Below are 17,880 nucleotides of genomic sequence, written 5' to 3' on the forward strand. Positions count from 1 at the left end.
CCAGTTCATCCACCGTTCTCGGTCGAGGCGCTTCTCGCCGCGACGGGCTGACGCGTTCAATCCATTTAGGTTTGCATGAAGCTCAACGGCGACTGGTTCTCGGTTTAAATTCTGCACGATGGCGCGTTGCCCACAGACGCAACAGATGTAAATTTGGCGATGGTCTATTCTCGTCCACCCAGTTGGATTGCGTGGCATCCTGCACGGCTGTGGTTAACACCTGCAACGCGCCAGACGGTGCAGCCGCGATATAGGCATTCAATTCCATGTGGAATAAGTTCCAGTCGATAACGTAGCATCGACGGCGAAGGTGGCGTTGGCTGACCGCGTTCCAGCCGATTATAAGGGGGTGGTGATCACTACCCCAACAGTCTGGCTCCTGGTTCCAGAAAACAGCACGCGTACACAGCCATCAAGAGAGTTCCAGCCCATACGGTGAGGCACTGGGATGACCCCAACGGCAAGTAGAAGTGTCCGGGGTATCCAAAAAGGCAAACTGCGCGTCTGTAAACGTGTCCAACACAATTCTGCCACTCGCAGTAGAGGATGGGTAGTCCCACGACAGATGAGGCGTATTGAAGTCCTCCCCGACGAGAACTGTGAACCAGGTTGAGTTCGACGAAGATGGTCTAGCCACGCTAGCCGCAATCGAGGAGCACTGCCGCTGTACGGGCGCGCGTAACATGACAGAACAATCACGTCCGTGCGAGGAAGATGAACCAGCCCTGCCACCAGATCTTGTAACTCATTACATCTCGACAGCAGGGGACTTGCGTCTGAGGGTAAGAAAAAATTAAATTATGGGGTTTTACGTGCCAAAACCACTTTTTGATTATGAGGCGATTATGATTATAGTGGATGGCTCCGGAAATTTCGACCACCTGGGGTTCTTTAACCTGCACCTAAATCTAAGCACACGGGTGTTTTCGCATTTCGCCCCCATCGAAATGCGGCCGCCGTGGCCGGGATTCGCCCCCGCGACCTCGTGCTCAGCAGCCCAACACCATAGCCACTGAGCAACCACGGCGGGTATGAGGGTAAGAAGTCCCCACACACATATACAGCAACGTTGCCTGCCGGCCCCAGCGTTGTAGCGCAGCAACGATCAGCGATGGTTGCGAACGCATACGCAGTAAATCCGGAGACGCGCGGAAGCGAATTCATCTCCTGTAGAAGCAAAGATCAAGCGGAGAGCTTCCCCATGGCAAGGCGATGGCGAAGCTTTCCTACTTTATATGCAAGTCCTCGGCAGTTCCACTGCAGGACACAATGGTACCGCGTTGCTTTCAAAGGAGCAGTCATTGAGCGGTGGGAGGTTGGTCATCAACACTTTGGATATCTCTTGAGTTGCCGGGCTACGTAGTGGATAAGCTCAGCCGGGGTCAGCTTGGCCTGTGTCGATACAGAGATGGAGGATGATTCAGGTACACAACGTGACACGTCTGTTTCACGTGTCGTATTTCGTACGGCGGATCGAGGGAGAATAACTCTTCGTTAGGCGAGGCGCGTGACTTCCTTTTGGAGCTGAGTTATCTGTTGATCCAGCTTCGCCAAATCGTCTGCTGTCGTATCAGCCAATTTAGTCGAAGCCGTATCACGCTCAGCAGGCGCGTTGGCCAGCTTGACGATGTCGCTGTACCCGGAGCGTTGTGAGCGGTGTCAGGATTTCTTAATGTTGGTGTGTCTTCTTCGGGGGTAGGGACAGCAATGCGAACCGGTTGCTCGTTGGAATGGCATTGTCAATTCGATCCGTTGTCATTGAACTCTGGTAGCGCTTGCGGCTTTGGTGGATTTTGATAGCCTTCTGTCTGACTGGACAATCTTTAGGTGTTATATCATAATTGCCCGTTTGGCAGTGTCCGAATTTGTATGTGGGTGTCGCGAGCGAATCCATAAAGGCGACTTCGGGACATTGACAAGAAGCTCGCATGCGACCGGGACGGAAACACCGATAGTGTACTACTCCGGGCTTATACACATGGAACTGCAGGATGCATTCATAGTACGCAATGCAGCTCGGTACAGTCCGAGGACCTTGGAGAGTGACCAGGCACGTGCGTCCGTGACCCACGTATAACGGTCTGTCGCGACCTTGTGTGTGGAACAGTTGAAAGCGTCGATAAAGCTATCCCTTGAGCACCCGGGTCAACACCCGAAACCACATGCCGACGCAAGTCCGAACCAGAGGTCAAGTACGCTTGCACTTGTACGGTAGAATGAGTTGTGACTGGCAGGGCTTGCAGGTTAGTGAGGTGGTCGACATCCGCTAGCGAACGCACCTACACGCATATGCTGTTGTTGACATAGTGAATCGAGAAGCCTTGAAACGCAGTGACCTTGAGGCAAGTGTTGAAGCCTGACTGAAGGAAGCGATTTGACAGTTTTGATACGTCGAAGCATTCGCGTGGTTTCACTACTATTTTATGTTTCGACTCGGAGCAGGCGTTACAGAAGCTGCCGAGGAGAGGCATTCCCGCTTGCTGACTGGTGTTTCCGAAGCAGACGATGCAGCTTCATCCATTTGTGCGTCAGCCGTACGCTTCGCATGGCCATTCGATCCGGAGGCAGGTGGTGGTGGTTTCGTCGTTGGCCCCGCTGCAGGCGCTGGTACTGTTACATGTGACGAGTACGGGAGCGTTGCCGCCGCCAGACACAAGCGGCGAGCCGCTGGAGCTGTCTTGGCGAGCGTCCCGGGGACAACTCTGATGCGAGCCGCGCCAACGGTGTCGGTGTCCTGGTCGTCGGTGATGCTCAGGAGACGAGCGCCGAGGAGCGAACCCGCGACCTCGTCCAAGGCTTCTGCGAGACCGCTCCTTTGCCTGCGGGGACAAGCCCACCACGCAGCTAGTCCTGGTAACGTTCAGCCAGAGGCGGTGCCAACGTAGCCGAGGCAGCAACGGCCGCTGCGGCAATGGCTTGCGAGCCGGCCGCTATCAGTCGAGATTCACGGAGTGATCGAAGAACGTCCGCTTTTATCGGCAGCTGGCGAGCAACCCCCGTACATATTGTCACGTATCAGTTTGTGCTGCTGTAGAAAAAAGGATGTTGGGAAGTGAAGAGGAGGTTGAAGTGTCTCGAGGATCGGTAGATGGTGTTACCCTGGCTACTGGGTTACAACCTTGTAACTGTATATATAGTAAATATATATATATTCTCCGCGTAGCATTTTGGTGAGCATGCGAGTAACTCTCGCCACAAGCCGACCCTGGATCTTCGCAGCGGACGTCACATCGGTTCCGCTGTTATGGCTACTGGCGCTGCCTCCGCTGCTGACGCTGCCTCCGCCTCTCAGACACCAGCGGAAGTAGTGCTAACCCAACTACGTCACCCGGGAATCTTCATCGGCACTGGCAAGGTCGACGTCGAAGACTGGCTGGCGTCGCATGAGCGCGTCAGTAAGCACAGCAAGTGGGATGCCACACTGTTTCTGGCCAACATGATCCTTTACTTGGGAGGAACCACGAAGCTATGGTTCGAGACACATGAAGCCGACATTAGAAGCTGGGACTCCTGCAAGGAAAAGCTACGCGATATTTTCGGAAGACCTGTGGGACGTCAAATGGAGGCCATGCAAGAGCTAGTGTCTCGTGCCCAGACATCAACCGAATCGTACGTCGCGTATATTCAATACGTTCTTGCTCACTGCCGTAAAGCGGACGAGGATATGCTGGAGGCCGATAAGGTTGGACACATCTTCAGGGGCATCGCGGACGATGCGTTCAACCTCCTGCTTTGCAGGAACTGCTCGATAGTTGAGTCCATCATTAAGGAATGCCGGAATTTTGAGCAAGCGAAGAGCAAACGCATCGTACAACGCTTCGACCGACTTCCGAATACGGCTGCCACTTCCTCCTGCAACGACCCTCCGGCGCCATATCCGCCTACGACACCAAGCTTAACACAGGTGAGAACTTGAGGCTATGGCTCCAAGTTCTCACTTCCCCATACGCATGACAACATGACTATCTAGCTCATTCAAGCTGTTGTCCGCCAAGAAATCGCAAACATGGACATCCACTCTGCCATCCACCTACGTCTCACCCCTACCGCTCCTGTCATTGCCTCTGCTGCACCTCGACAGTCTTTCCCGAATTGATATCGGAACCCCTCTGAGTGGCGTACATCGGATGACAGCCCAATTTGCTTTGCTTGCCTCCGGGTCGGTCGCATCTCCCGCCACTGCCGGCCTTCCCTCTAGGGGAAGCACCACTAGCCACTCGCCCTCGCCGCAACGCTGTCACTCCTGTTCGCCTACACCTCCGCGTCCCTCGTCCCCGTCCTACGCGGCAATGTAGCCCCCGGAGGTAAGGCTGCATTGACGACTCGGACTGCAAAACCTCTGCTGATCCCTGCTGCTCGACTGAACCTTGTTGAAATTTTTGTTGATGATGTACCCGTCCAAGCCCTCATCGATATTGGCGCTCGGGTGTCGGTTATGCGGTAACATCCGTAGCTGTCTCCGTAAAGTCCTGACACCTGCCGAGCCGCCTGCCGTCCGAGTAGCTAATGGCAGTACAACAGCCGTGATGGGAATGTGCGCCGGCCATGTTACCACTGCCGGCCGTCCAGTGTTAGTCCTGTTCACTGTAGTGGCCGCTTGTCCCCCCGAAGTGATTCTTGGAATCGACTTTCTCCCTGCCCATTCTGCACTTATTCACTGTGCAACCAGCACCCTTCGCCTTGAGCTGCCCCATTAGTTTGCCCACGCAGCCGACGACTGCAAGTCCCGATTTTGTTCTACTGAATTTGCTCGACTCCAACCTGACCTTGCGATTTACGTCCTTATGTCGCCTTCTCCACCACTTCGATATGGTCCTTATGTGGTGTCCCCGCTGTGCGACGTCCTCCTGGCACGTCAAATAGCACTACCAAGCTCACTTGTAACTCTTGTCAACAATCGAGATTGGCTTCCTCTTCTGAACGTTGGTTCGTGCCTGCAAGTGCTTCCTGAGGGTGTATCTCTCGCTGTGCTGTCCCCTTTCGAAGACTGTGGAGTAGCTGCTCTTACACCCGAACAACGATTCGACACTGCTGCAGCTTCTTCCCCTCCTACTTCACGCAACGACAAGTTTACGCCAGTGATAGCTACTTATCTACGACCTGCTTACCTGCTTACGCCGACGCCTTCGCCGCATTCTGATGTCCTATAAAGACATCTTTGACTTTGGCAAACGCCTGCTAGGTCGAACCCGTGTCCCCACCCATCCAATCCACACTGGGGACGCTCCTCCTATACAGCGGTGGCCCTACCGTGTGTCTGCGGCTGAACGCCAGGTGATCCAAACGGAGATGGACAAAATGCTTTCCAAAGATATTATCGAGCCTTCCTGCAGTCCGTGCGCGTCACCTGTCTTTTTGGTTATAAAGAAGGACAATACCTAGAGATTTTGTATCAATTACTGTCGCGTCAATAAGACTACCAAAGAGGACGTGTATCCGCTACCGCATATTGATGACGCGCTGGACTGCTTACATGGTGCCACTTATTTTTCGTCGCTTGATTTGCGCTCTGGCTACTGGCAAATCGTAGTGGATGAACGAGATCGCGAAAAGACCGCCTTCGTCACCCCAGATGATCTCTACTAATTTAAAGTGATGCCTTTAGGACTGTGTAATGCCCCTGCTACCTTCGAGCGCATGATTGACTCTCTTCTGCGCGAATTCAAATGGACTACATGCATCTGCTACCTTGATGCCATTGTTTTTTTCACCTCCATCGACTCTCAGCTATGCTTGCTGTTTTTCGACGAGCTGGCCTACAACTCAATTCTGCAAAATGCCATTTCGGCCACCGCCAAATACGAGTGCTTCATCACTTGGTTGACGCTGCTGGCATCCAGCCTGATCCTGATTAAGTTGGTGCCGTTGGTGAGTTTCCACTGCCGCGTTCTTCTACCGATGTCCGAAGTTTCCTAGGGCTGTGTTCCTATTTGCGGCGATTTATCCAGACCTTTGCCCAAATCGCTCGTCCTCTCACAGATCTCCTCAAAAAGGACACACTTTTCGTTGGGGACCCGACCACGCTGCAGCATTTTCAACGTTTATCAGTCGCCTTATCAATCCACCCATCTTGGGTCATTTTGATCCGCATGCCTACACAAAAGTTCCCACTGATGCAAACAACTATGGCATTGGCGCTATCTTATCCCAACGACAGCGGGACACCAACTGCGTGATCGCGTATGCTTGCCACCTTCTTTCAGCAATAGAGTGCAACTACTCCATAATGGAACGTGAATGCTTGGCCCTAGTTTGGTCCATTAATAAGTTCCGCCCTTACCTGTTCGGTGGACATTTCACCCTCATGACAGATCATCATGCCTTATGTTGGCTATCCTCAATCAGACACCCAACAGGCCGTCTTGGTCGCTGGGCTTTATGCCTGCACGAGTACACCTTTTCCGTGTCCTACAAATCTGGGCAGCTACATAAGGACACCGACTGTCTCTGCCGCTATCCTGTCGACCACCGATGGCACGGAAACCAATACAGATACCTGCGTTTTGTCCATCTCCGACTTCTCACGCATCGCCGATGAGCAGCGTCGTGACCCATATTGGCAATCGATCATCGAACACCTTACCTCGGAGCAGCAGTATGTTTCCCTGCGTCTGCTTGTTCTATAGGACGGGACCCTATACCGACGCAGTATGAATCCACATGGTGCTGAACTGCTTCTCGTCGTTCCCCAGCATCTGCGCTCGACAATTACCTCGCAGTTACACGATGTGCCCAACACTGGTCATTTGGGTGTCTCCTGTACGTACGACCGTGTGCGCAGGCGATTTTTCTGGCCTGGGCAATATCGTTCAGTTCGAAGCTACGTCCCTGCCTGCAAACTTTGCCAACGCCGCAAGAAGCCTCCATTGTCTCCTGTTGGGCACCTTCAGCCTATATATATCCCCACTGGAACCATTTTTTCCGCGTCGGCGTGGACCTCCTTGGCCCATTTCCAACTTCATCTACGGGCAACAAGTAGGTGGCCGTTGCGACGGACTATACCACGCGTTATGCCATAACGCGGGCCCTTCCTACGAGCTGCGCAACTAGTGTGGCTGATTTTCTCTGTCAAGAAGTTATCCTACATCATCGTGCCCCACGTCAGCTACTTACTGATAGAGGCCGCTGTTTTCTTTCTAAGGTTGTAGGCGACCTTTCTCGTTCTTGCTCCACGTCCCACAAGTTCACGAAGGATTACAACCCACAGGCAAATGGACTTACCGAGCGTCTCAACCGCACACTCACGCACATGCTCTCCGTGTACGTGTCTGATGATCACCGGGATTGTGACTGCACCTTACTCTTCGTGACGTTTGCATACAATTCGACGCGTCACGATATTACTGGTTATTCTCCGTTCTGTCTACTATATGGCAGTGACCCACTCCTGCCTCTTGACTTGCTGCCCCCTTCCCATGCCAACACAACCATAATATATGCTCACGACGCCATTATTCGCGCAGCCACAGCACGTCGTATTGCCCGTGACAGTCTTCTGGAGTCTCAGACTATCCAAAAGCACCGTTACGACAGTCGTCGTCGGGACGCTCATTTCAGCCCTGGGACACTTGTCCTGCTTTGGTTACCCTCCTGTCGCGTCGGCCTTTGCAAAAACTGCTGCCCCGATACGTCGGGCCATACCGAGTTCTTCGCCAAGTCACCAGCCTCACATACGAAATATCACCTGTGACTTCGACGTCTTCTAGCCCACCAAGAACTGATATCGTGCAGGTTTCGCGAATAAAGCCCTATTACTCGCGCACTGATTCGACACCCTAGAACCATCGAGACGATGCTTCTGCCGCCGGGGGTTAATGTCACGTGTCAGTTTATGCCGCTGTGAACAAAAGTACGTTGGGAGGTGAAGAGGAGGTTGAAGTGTCTCGAGGATCTGTAGATGGTGTTACTCTTGTAACTGTATATATTGCAAATACATATATTTTCTCCCCGTAACCATATTGTCACGTTATAGTGACCGTGAAGAACAGAGCAGCAAGAACTGTTTATTGCCAAAATAACTCTTTACGGGGTGAATATGTGCCGAGAAAAACAAGCGACACTTCAAGCTCAACGGTAGTACCGCGCGTAGTCGGTGATCGTCGAAATCTAATCTGCTTTTCTTACATGGCTTACCCTTTATACTTTTATTCATGGCTTATCGAACTCTACAGCGTGATCGCTGGCGACCGCGTGCCTTCCAGAAAGTAATGCACAATTCGTGTGATTACACACGTTTCCGCAAAAACATACACAATAGATACAATAAACGATAATATTTGAGTAAGTTCCAATCATGCAGGCACGTCTTGCACTGACTGATAGCTTTGAGTTGTGGCGGGTGAAATGCAGTCCCCGAGAAAAAGATAAATAAGCACACGTATCAATGCGCCCCTTTCAAAAACCATCGTCTTGAGCTACCAAACACAAGAACAAAAAGTAAACTGAATCACATACAGTAAAGAAAAACAACAAAGCAACAAACAAACAAAGTCCCAAAGTTTTGCAACGAATACGAAAACAATCAGTGCTTAAATGCCCTTGGGACAAAGTCTATCTTCTTTCCTAAGACCTCGACAAGGCTTCTTAGCTCAGGGTTTGCTCGCTACTGTTCGGCGAAGTCGTCGACACTTAATAATGCGAAAGCATTATTTGTTCCACGAGGCAGAAAATCAGGTGTGATCAAACGATGGTACCAAAAATGGCCGGCGGCACAACGACGGCACAAGTAAAAAATAAAAAAGCTCAAATTGACGTCAAATTTCTGATGGAGGATTCTGTAAACAAGTAAATTAATGCCTTTGAGAATAAAATTTGGTAAATTTTGGTATGGGCGGAAATTGAACACAGCCGTCCGGGATACGTGACGAGCACGCTACACCGTCGCTACGGCGGCTCCACAGGTCTGGTTGACTAAAGGTGTGTCAAGTGAGTGCGCCATTGCGCACATCACGTCGCAGCCATCTGGCTGAATAAACGTATGGCCTAGTGCATGCGTCGTTGGGCACGTGACCGCGCAGCCAATCGGAAGGAGGTGACGTCATCAGCTTCTCATATGACCTCAGTAGTAATACAAGAGGTAGTAAATGTTATATCAACGTTAATTAGTAGTATATCATATCTAATTAATGTGAATTAAAGTGAATAAAAGTGAATTAATGCGAATAAAGGTGAATTAAAGTGAATGAAGGTGAATTATAGGGAATTGAAGTTAGAAGCTAGAGTAAGGTTACTTAAGGTGGAGTAAAGTGAATTAAAGTGAATTGAATGTAGGTAAGATAAAGAGGATCAAGGTGAATTACAGTTGATTAAAGTGAATTTAGGTGGATTAAGGAGGATTAAAGTTGGGACAAATTAGAGCAAGTGGGTTGAAGTGGATCTGAATGCTTTCAAATCACGTAAGGATACTTAAGTGGTTGTCAATTCGTGTCCCTAGGAAAGAGCCATCATCTTGGTCGACTTGAGACGGTGGGTCAATAGGAGTGCGGGTGGGGCAGACGGAATCAGTTTTCGTCCCAACTTATGTGTCAAGGTGACGTCAAATTCTTGCAGTCGGAGGCTCCACCGTACTAGGCGTCCTGAACGGTCCTTTAAGTTGGCTCGTCAGCACAGTGCGTGACAGTCGTTTACAACTTTGAACGGCCTGCCATATAGGTAAGGGAAAAATTTTCTCGTAGGCTAAATTATAGCCAGGCATTCCATTTCCCTTATTGAATAATTGACTGCCGCTTTCGACAGCGACTGGATAGCGTATGATTTGAGCATTCCAAGTCCGTGTTTCCTCTGGATCAGCGAAGCGCTGAGGCTTACGTTGCTTGCGTCGGCGTAGATTTCGGTATCGGCGTCTTCGTCAAAGTGGCCAAGTACTGGCGGTGACTACAGGCGTCGTTTTAGTTTTTCAAATGCCTCGACTTGCAATATTTACCACTTGAACTCGCCGTCGAATTTGTTGAGAAGAGTCAGAGGGGCGGTGATACGAGAGAAGTTCTTGACAAAGCGCTTATAGTAGGCGCACCATCCAAGAAACCTGCGCACTGCTCTCTTGTTCAGGTGTTCGGGAAAGTTTGCAATGGCATCTGTTTTCTGCGGATCAGGAAACTACAGATGTTCTGATGACGTTGCCCAGGAACAGAAGGTTTTCGTAAGCAAAGCCGCATTTCTCCGGCTTCAGAATCAGCGCAGATTACTTGATAGCATCTGGTACTGTCCCAAGGCGCCTAAGGTGATCATCGAAGTTCGAGGCAAGAAGGACGACGTCATCAAGGTACATTAAGGAGATCTGCCATCTCAAGCCAGTCTGTACCGCGTCCATTGCGCGCTGGAAGTTTTCGGGCGCCGAGCAAATGCTAACTGGAATGACCTCGAATTGATAGAGGCCGTCTGGCGTGATAAAAGGCGGTCATCTCTCAATCCCTTTCGTCGACATCGACTTGCCAGTAGACCGTCCGGAGGACTATCGACGAAAAATGCTTTTCGTTGCATAGCCGGTCCAGTGCGTCGTCTATTCGTGAGAGTGGGTATACGTATTTCTTTGCAACTTTGTTGAGGCGACGCAATCGACACAAAGCCGCAGAGTTTGATCCTTATTACCTGACCACAGGAGACGCCCACGGGCTATTCGACGGCTGGATTATTTCATCGCGCAGCTGTTCGGTGACTTCTGGCTTTGTGGCCTCTCGCTCTCTTGTCAAAAATCATTACGGGGTTTGACGGAGTGGTCGAGTCCATCCTTCGGTTACTAGGCGATGCTTAGCAACTGGTGTTCGCGGAACCATAGATGACTACGAAAAACAGTCCTTGCATTGCTAGAGGAGACCCTTGAGCTGCTCTTGCCTTGGCTGGGAAGACGCAGATTAATATGGAAAAGTGGTTCTGGAACACCCACCACCGTTACAGCTTCGGCGAAATTCGAGGGGACAAGCGCATCTCTGACTACAAGTTCTTCCATGTATGCGATGTTGGTGCCCTCGTTCAGCTGTTAATGCGAACGCATTAAGTGGCTCATGAGGCGAGAAATCAGGCGTTGGTGGCGTGACCACACGATGGTACAAAAAGGCTAGGAACCCACGACCTTTAGTGTTAATTAAGGTGAAGTTAATTAAAGCACAGCTAATTAAAAAAAATTAATTATAGGGTTTTACATGCCAAAACCACTTTCTGATTATGAGGCACGCCGTAGTGGAGGAATCCGGAAATTTCGACCACCTGGGGTTCTTTAACGCGCACCTAAATCTAAATACCACGGGTGTTTTCGCATTTCGCCCCCATCGAAATGCGGCCGCCGTGGCCGGAATTCGATCCCGCTACCTCGTGCTCAGCAGCCTAACACCATAGCCACTGAGCAACCACGGCGGCTCCCAGCTAATTAAGATATAGTTAGTGAAGTCACTCGAACCTACGACCTTTGTAAGGAGTCGTACCCTCGAACTTAGGTGGGAGTCTAACCCATGATCTTGCGTTGCGGGATAATGTATAAATATCGCGCGGTGGTCGCAATGCTTTCGCATTCATCCACGTAGCGATAACTAAGTGCCCCTCGAATTTTTTATTTATAATCCTACCTGAAGTTCGTTACCATTACGTATGCTTTTCCTTGGCGTAAGTGAACGATTTCACAATCAAGCAGAAGCTGTTGGTAATTCTACACAATGGCTTCGATGTCTCCGGTTGCTTCTGCGGCGACGGAAATCATGATGTTGGTGTGACGCGGTGTATTAAGAGGAAGCTTTAGCTCGGGCCCAACTCCGACGCGGCCTATTCAAATACATGTAAAACGCAAAAACGTTTTTATGAGATAACCCCTGGACCGATTTTGATGAAATTTGTTGCATTTGAAAGAGAAAGTTAAATTCTAGTGACTGTTGGAAGCGGAATTTCGATTTAGGACTTAAATTTTCTTAAAACGATTTTCAAATATTTGACCGTTTGAAAAAAATAGAAGCACGAAGTTTACAAATTCATAGCTCTGCATCAAGAACTGATATCGCGGTTCTGCAAAGGGCATCCATTAGACCATTCAAAGCGGACAAATTCAATATGTCATTTTACATCTTACGTGAATTTGTTACGTTGGTTACAACGGTTTTGCAAAAGTTGTATTTCCCTATGATTAAATTTTTTTATATTCATGTGTAACACATCAATTTTGTCCGCTTTAGATGTACTATTAGATACAATCCACAGAATTGTATTATCATTTTTAGTGGTTGAGTTACAGAGTTGTAAACTTGATAGTTTCGTTTTTTGAAAATTTACGATTTTTGCCAATTTTTAATAAAAAATTGACGACCTAACTCAAAAATTCGAAACCAACAGTCACTAGATTTTAATTTTTTCTTTTAAATACAACAAACCTCGTCAAATTTTGTGCAGTGGTTGCCGAGAAAAACGAATTCTCCTTTTACATGTATTTAGATAGGAGCACTCGAGCTAAAGCTTCCTCTTAAATTGATCTTTAAGTACACTGAGGGCACGATGACTGAGAGTCCTCTCCGGTGGTATCGCTTGATCTATGGAGAGTGTTATCGACTTAAACTTTTGGTCGATGACTGCGCCGTGTTAGCTTAGGAAGTCCATGCCGAGAATTACGTCTCGTGAACGTTGCTCACGGATAACGAAGGTTACAAGGTCAGTCCTGTCATGAACTGTAGCTCTTCGCGTGCAAACTCCGGTCGGCGTCATGAGGTGTGCTCCAGCTGTGCGGGTTTCAGGTCCTTTCCAAGCAGTCTTGACTTTGCTCAACTTGACGAAGCACGGTGAACTGACGACACAGTAGCCGGCTCCTGTATGGACTAGAGCTATAACATTTTGGCCATCATTCAGAACATCAAGATCAGTAGTTCTTGACCTTGTGTTGCAGTTAGGTCTTGGCGACGGGTCACGGCTGCGTCGCGTTGGGCTATGGCTGGCAGGCCGCGTCGTCAGGTCTTCTTTTGAGGGCGTACTCTTCGCTTCGAGGCTTCTTCGGAATAGCGGCGTGTCGTTGCTACGTCATCGGCATAGATCTTGAAGCGTCGTCGTCCTCGGCTGAGCATCTTCGGCATTTCGACGCACAGGAACCGCACCTCCATCGGTTGCTGCTTTTAATCTTCTGGGTAAGAGATAAGGAACCGGCCACGGGATGGGCCAGTGTGCGGTCTGTGCTGCAGCGACAGATAGCGGCCTCGTGACGGTGAACGGACGGTCGTCGAGGTATCCACTAAGTGGCGGCGAGGTAGTCGGTGAAATCACGAGGCCGCTCACCTTGCTGTGGGCGCGGTGCGTTCACGGCAAACCTTCGCAGTCCCAAGACGCGGTATGCGCATCAGCGCTAGACATGGTCGGCTTCTCCGAAGTGTTGGGATCGGCCGTTCATCCTGCTACAACCTCCGGTCACGGCTAGCACGATTATGGGGAACGGGCCGATGGCCTCGTCAAAATGGTTCTCAAAACGGATGATTTATGGCCAGTATGGGATTACCTTTGTCCGGAGAGGTTTGGCCAATTAGCAAGGATTCGGTCCATCACCTGTCAGCCGCCCAAATTTGCACGTCCACGTCGGAGACGGAAACGAAGTCAGTGTATGATCCCCCTTCCCCTGTTTGTGCCCAGTAACGTGCGTGTGTTTCCGACAAAGCTCCCTTCGGAGGGAAAGGAAAACAGACCTTTGGATTGGTGGGACCTGATGTCATCGGTCTCTTGACGCCGGATATGGGGAGGTTACTAAACAATGACCACGCAGGGCATCAAAAGAGCGACGGACGGTGGGAGAAATCGGCTGCTACAACTTATTCTTGAACTTATTCTGTAGTACTTTGACTTTCCTTGTAAATATTGTCGCGTATACCCTGCTGAAGTATACACGCTGAATGGGGATCCAGGAGTTTGTACATCACGAAACGTAACTGCTGACGCGCGATGCCCGAGACGAACCTCGTTCTCTTCTTCTTCAGTCCCCTTGCTGTGCCACACCATGTGGCGCTACCCCCTCTTCAGGCAAAAATAAAAGAATGAAAACATACATAGGCTTGAGGTGAGAGCGCCGAGATGGCCTAGGACGAACGCATAGGCTATAGTCACAAGACACTGAGGGACGAGCAACAACAAACACTAACCTAAGCGACTGAAAACGTCGAATTTTAGGGGCTATAGTACGGTTTCAACCGCACAACGTGCACAGTCTCAGATTGCGGTTGTCGACGTCGGGGAGGCTGGCTTCCGTCAGGAAGGACTTCGTAATTCACGTCACTAATTCGCTGTAACACTTTGTAACGTCCGAAGTAGCGACTCAAAAGCTTCTCGAATAGCCCTTTTCGGCGCACGGGAGTCCAGACCAAAACTTGATCGCCAGGTTGTAACTCGACATGTCGATGACGGAGATTGCAACGTTGCACATCGGTGCTCTGTTGTTTCTTTATGCGCACTCGGGCAAGCTGACGGGCTTCTTCCGCGCGTTGCACGAAGAGTTCGGCATCTTGGGCGAGATCGAGGTGATCGATGTTGTCGCATGGCAGCATTGCTTCTCACATAGTCAGCTCTTCACGGCCGTAAACGAGGTAAAAAGGCGTGAAGCGTGTTGTTTCTTGCGTAGCAGTATTATAGGCAAACGTTACGTATGGGAGTATCTCGTTCCGCGTCTTGTGCTGTACGTCTACGTACATAGACAGCATGTCAGTCATCGTTTTGTTCAGTCGTTCAGTCAAGCCGTTTGTCTGCGGATGATAGGAAGTTGTCCTTCGATGGGTTGTGCAGCTTAGTTTAAAACCGTCTTCAATGAGCTGCGCTGTATAGGCTTTGCCTCGGTCTGTGATGACGTGCGATGGGGCGCCATGGCGTAGGACGATGCTCTGTATGAAAAACTGGGCAACCTCGGAATCTGTGCCTCGAGGCAACGCTTGTCTCAGCATACCGCGTTAAATAGTATGTGGCGACGATTATCCACCTGTTGCCAGAAGATGACAGTGGAAACGGGCCCAGAAGATCCATGCCGACCTGGTCGAAAGGTTTGCCAGGTGGGTCAATCGGATTCAGCAATCCCGCCGTCTTCACAGCTGGCGACTTTCGGCGCTGGCATTCACGGCAGGCTTGGACGTACCGCTTAACACACTCGGCAAGTTTCGGCCAGTAGTAGGATTTGCGCGCTCTATCAAGCGTTCGCGTAAAATCCAAATGGCCAGACGGAGGCTCGTCATGACAGACGAATAAAACTTCGGCACGGAGGTCTGCTGGAATGAATAAAAGGTATGTCTTGTTGGTAGCAGCATAATTCTTCTTATACAAGACGCCGTGTCGTGAACAAAAAGACGACAATCCTCGAGCGATGTGCCGGGGTATTGATGGGTTTCGTCCTTACAGATGTTCGAATATAGGTCGTAGTGAGTCGCCTGAGCGCTGCCGTGTGGACAAATCAGTAACGCTTACGGCCCCAAGGAAAACGCCGTCGTCATCAATGTCTTGGTCGGTAGTGTCGATGGGGGCGCGCGAGAGTGCGTCAGCGTCTTCGTGTATGCGGCCCGACTTGTACACGATGGTCCCGTCGTACTCCTGCATACGTAGACCCCACCGTGCCAGTCGTCCAGAAGAGTCCCGCAGATTTGCAAGTTAACATAATGAGTGATGATCGGTTACAACTTTGAATGGGCCGCCGTAGAGGTAAGGTCGAAATTTGGCCAGCGCCCATACGACGGCCAGACACTCTTTCTCCGTGGTGGTATAGTTGGTCTCTGCACGCGATAGTGTGCGACTTGCGTAGGCAATCACTCTTTCAATACTTTCCTGCCGTTGTAGAAGCACCACACCAAGACCAACGTTCCTGGCGTCTGTATGAACTTCCGTGTCCGCCTGCCTCCTCGTCAAAGTGGGCCAGAACTGGTGCTGACACCAGACGCTGCCGAAGCTCAGTGAAAGCAGTCTCTTGCTCTGAGGCCCAGACGAACGATAAATCGTCCCTCGTGAGTCGAGTCAGCGGCTCCGCCACCTTCGAAATATATTCGATGAAACGCCGGTAGTATGCGCAAAGGCCCAGGAAGCGTCGGACACCTTTCTTGTCGGTCAGTGTTGGAAACGTTTTCGCAGTTTTCGCGGGATCGGGGCTAACGCCTTCCGCGCGGACCACGTGTCCCAGAAACATGAGCTTCTTGTAGCCGAAGTGACACTTCTGAGGCTTAAGGGTGAGGTTAGCCGACCGGATGGCATCGAGAACTTGTCGCAGTCATTTCAGGTGGTCGTCAAATGTCGCCGAAAAACAACCACGTCGTCGAGGTAGACGAGGCAGGTTTGCCACTTCAGACCAACGAGAACGGTGTCCACCATTCGCTGGAAAGTTGCTGGTGCCGAACAGAGCCCGAAAGGAAGTACCCTGAATTCGTAAAGGCCATCTGGAGTGACGAAAGCAGTTTTTTCACGGTTTCGTTCATCTACCTCAATTTGCCAGTAACTGCTCTTTAGATCGAGAGACGAAAAATACTTAGCTCGCCGCAACCTGTCTAAAGAGTCATCGATACGTGGTAGTAGGTACACATCCTTCTTGGTGACATCGTTGAGGCGCCGATAATCAACACAGAAACGAAGCCTTCCGTCTTTTTTCTTGATCAGAACGACCGGGGACGACCCCGGACTGTACGAAGGTTGAATGACACCATCATCTAGCATCTCCTTGACTTGGGCTTGAATTGTCTCACGTTCTTTCGGCGAGAAACGATAAGGCTGTTGTTTGATGGGGCGTGCGCCGGTGGATGTCGTTATTCGGTGCTTCGTGATTGATGATTGGCATTTGGCCCAGCTTAGTAGACCGAGCCAAGCACGCGCGGAATTCGTTCAAGACTTCCTGCAGTGCGCTCTTTTGGTCATCCGTAAGCTCGGAGTTTACATCGATGTCTCTGAGCGAACCGTCGTCTGTGTCCACTCCAGAAGCAAATCACTCGACGATGTCCGTTGATGGTTCGGCGTAGGCGACGGCAGTGCCACGAAAAATGTGCCGATGCTCAAAGGTAAAGTTGGTAACAGGGACCGCTGTCTGGCTATCACGAAGTTCCACAAGGCTTCGCGCTACACAAATACCTTGGGTCAGCAACGTAGAAACGTTGCCTTCTACAATGGCTTCATCGTCTTGTAGCTCGTCGGACTTGACCGGAACCATAACACTCGCACGCGGCGGTATCGTGATGCTGTCGTCCGAAACGCGAAGTGCGGATCTGTGTCCAACGGCGTCGGTCTGTGTTGTTGCCCTTTGCGTCGAGAAAGTGATGCAGCGCTCGCGGAGGTCAATAATGGTGCCATATTCCCGGAGAAAGTCCATCCCAAGAATTAAATCGCGCGAACACTCGCGTAGAACCAGACAAGTGGCGAGAAAAGCAGCACCGCGAATTTCTACTCCCGCCGTGCAAAGCCAAGCGGTGTGACGACGTGGCCACCTGCCGTACGAACTGGTGCCCCGTTCCAGGGCACCGTAACTTTTTTCAGAACGCTCGCCAGTTTTCCACTAAGAATAGAGTAATCGGCGCCGGTATCTACAAGTGCACTTATTTTTCTGCCGTCGATCAACACAGGCATGTCCAGTGAAATCTTGTTCGCGGGAACTGGTTCTGGCGTCGTCGTGTTTTCGTTGTTCTGCGGTTGGCACAATACGAGGTCTTCAGCGCGTCGAGTGTCAGCGGCCCCACCTCGGAAGGTCGCTGACGTTAGTTTTCCCGGCGTGGACTTGGTGACCTTCCTTGCGTCGTCCTCGAGGTGGTATCACGAGCAGGGAAATATCGCCGTGGTGGGGGTGAGCGTGACTGCCGCTGCGATGTGCCCTGCCTGCGCTGCTGTTCGATGAATTCTGCGATGTCGGGAGGCCTCTGGCCAAACGTAGGTCGAGGCGATTCGATGGAAAACCCCGCAGGCCGAGTCGTCGATAGGGGCACT

Source organism: Dermacentor variabilis, chromosome 1 (genome assembly GCF_050947875.1).
Source record: "Dermacentor variabilis isolate Ectoservices chromosome 1, ASM5094787v1, whole genome shotgun sequence".
NCBI lineage: Eukaryota > Metazoa > Arthropoda > Arachnida > Ixodida > Ixodidae > Dermacentor > Dermacentor variabilis.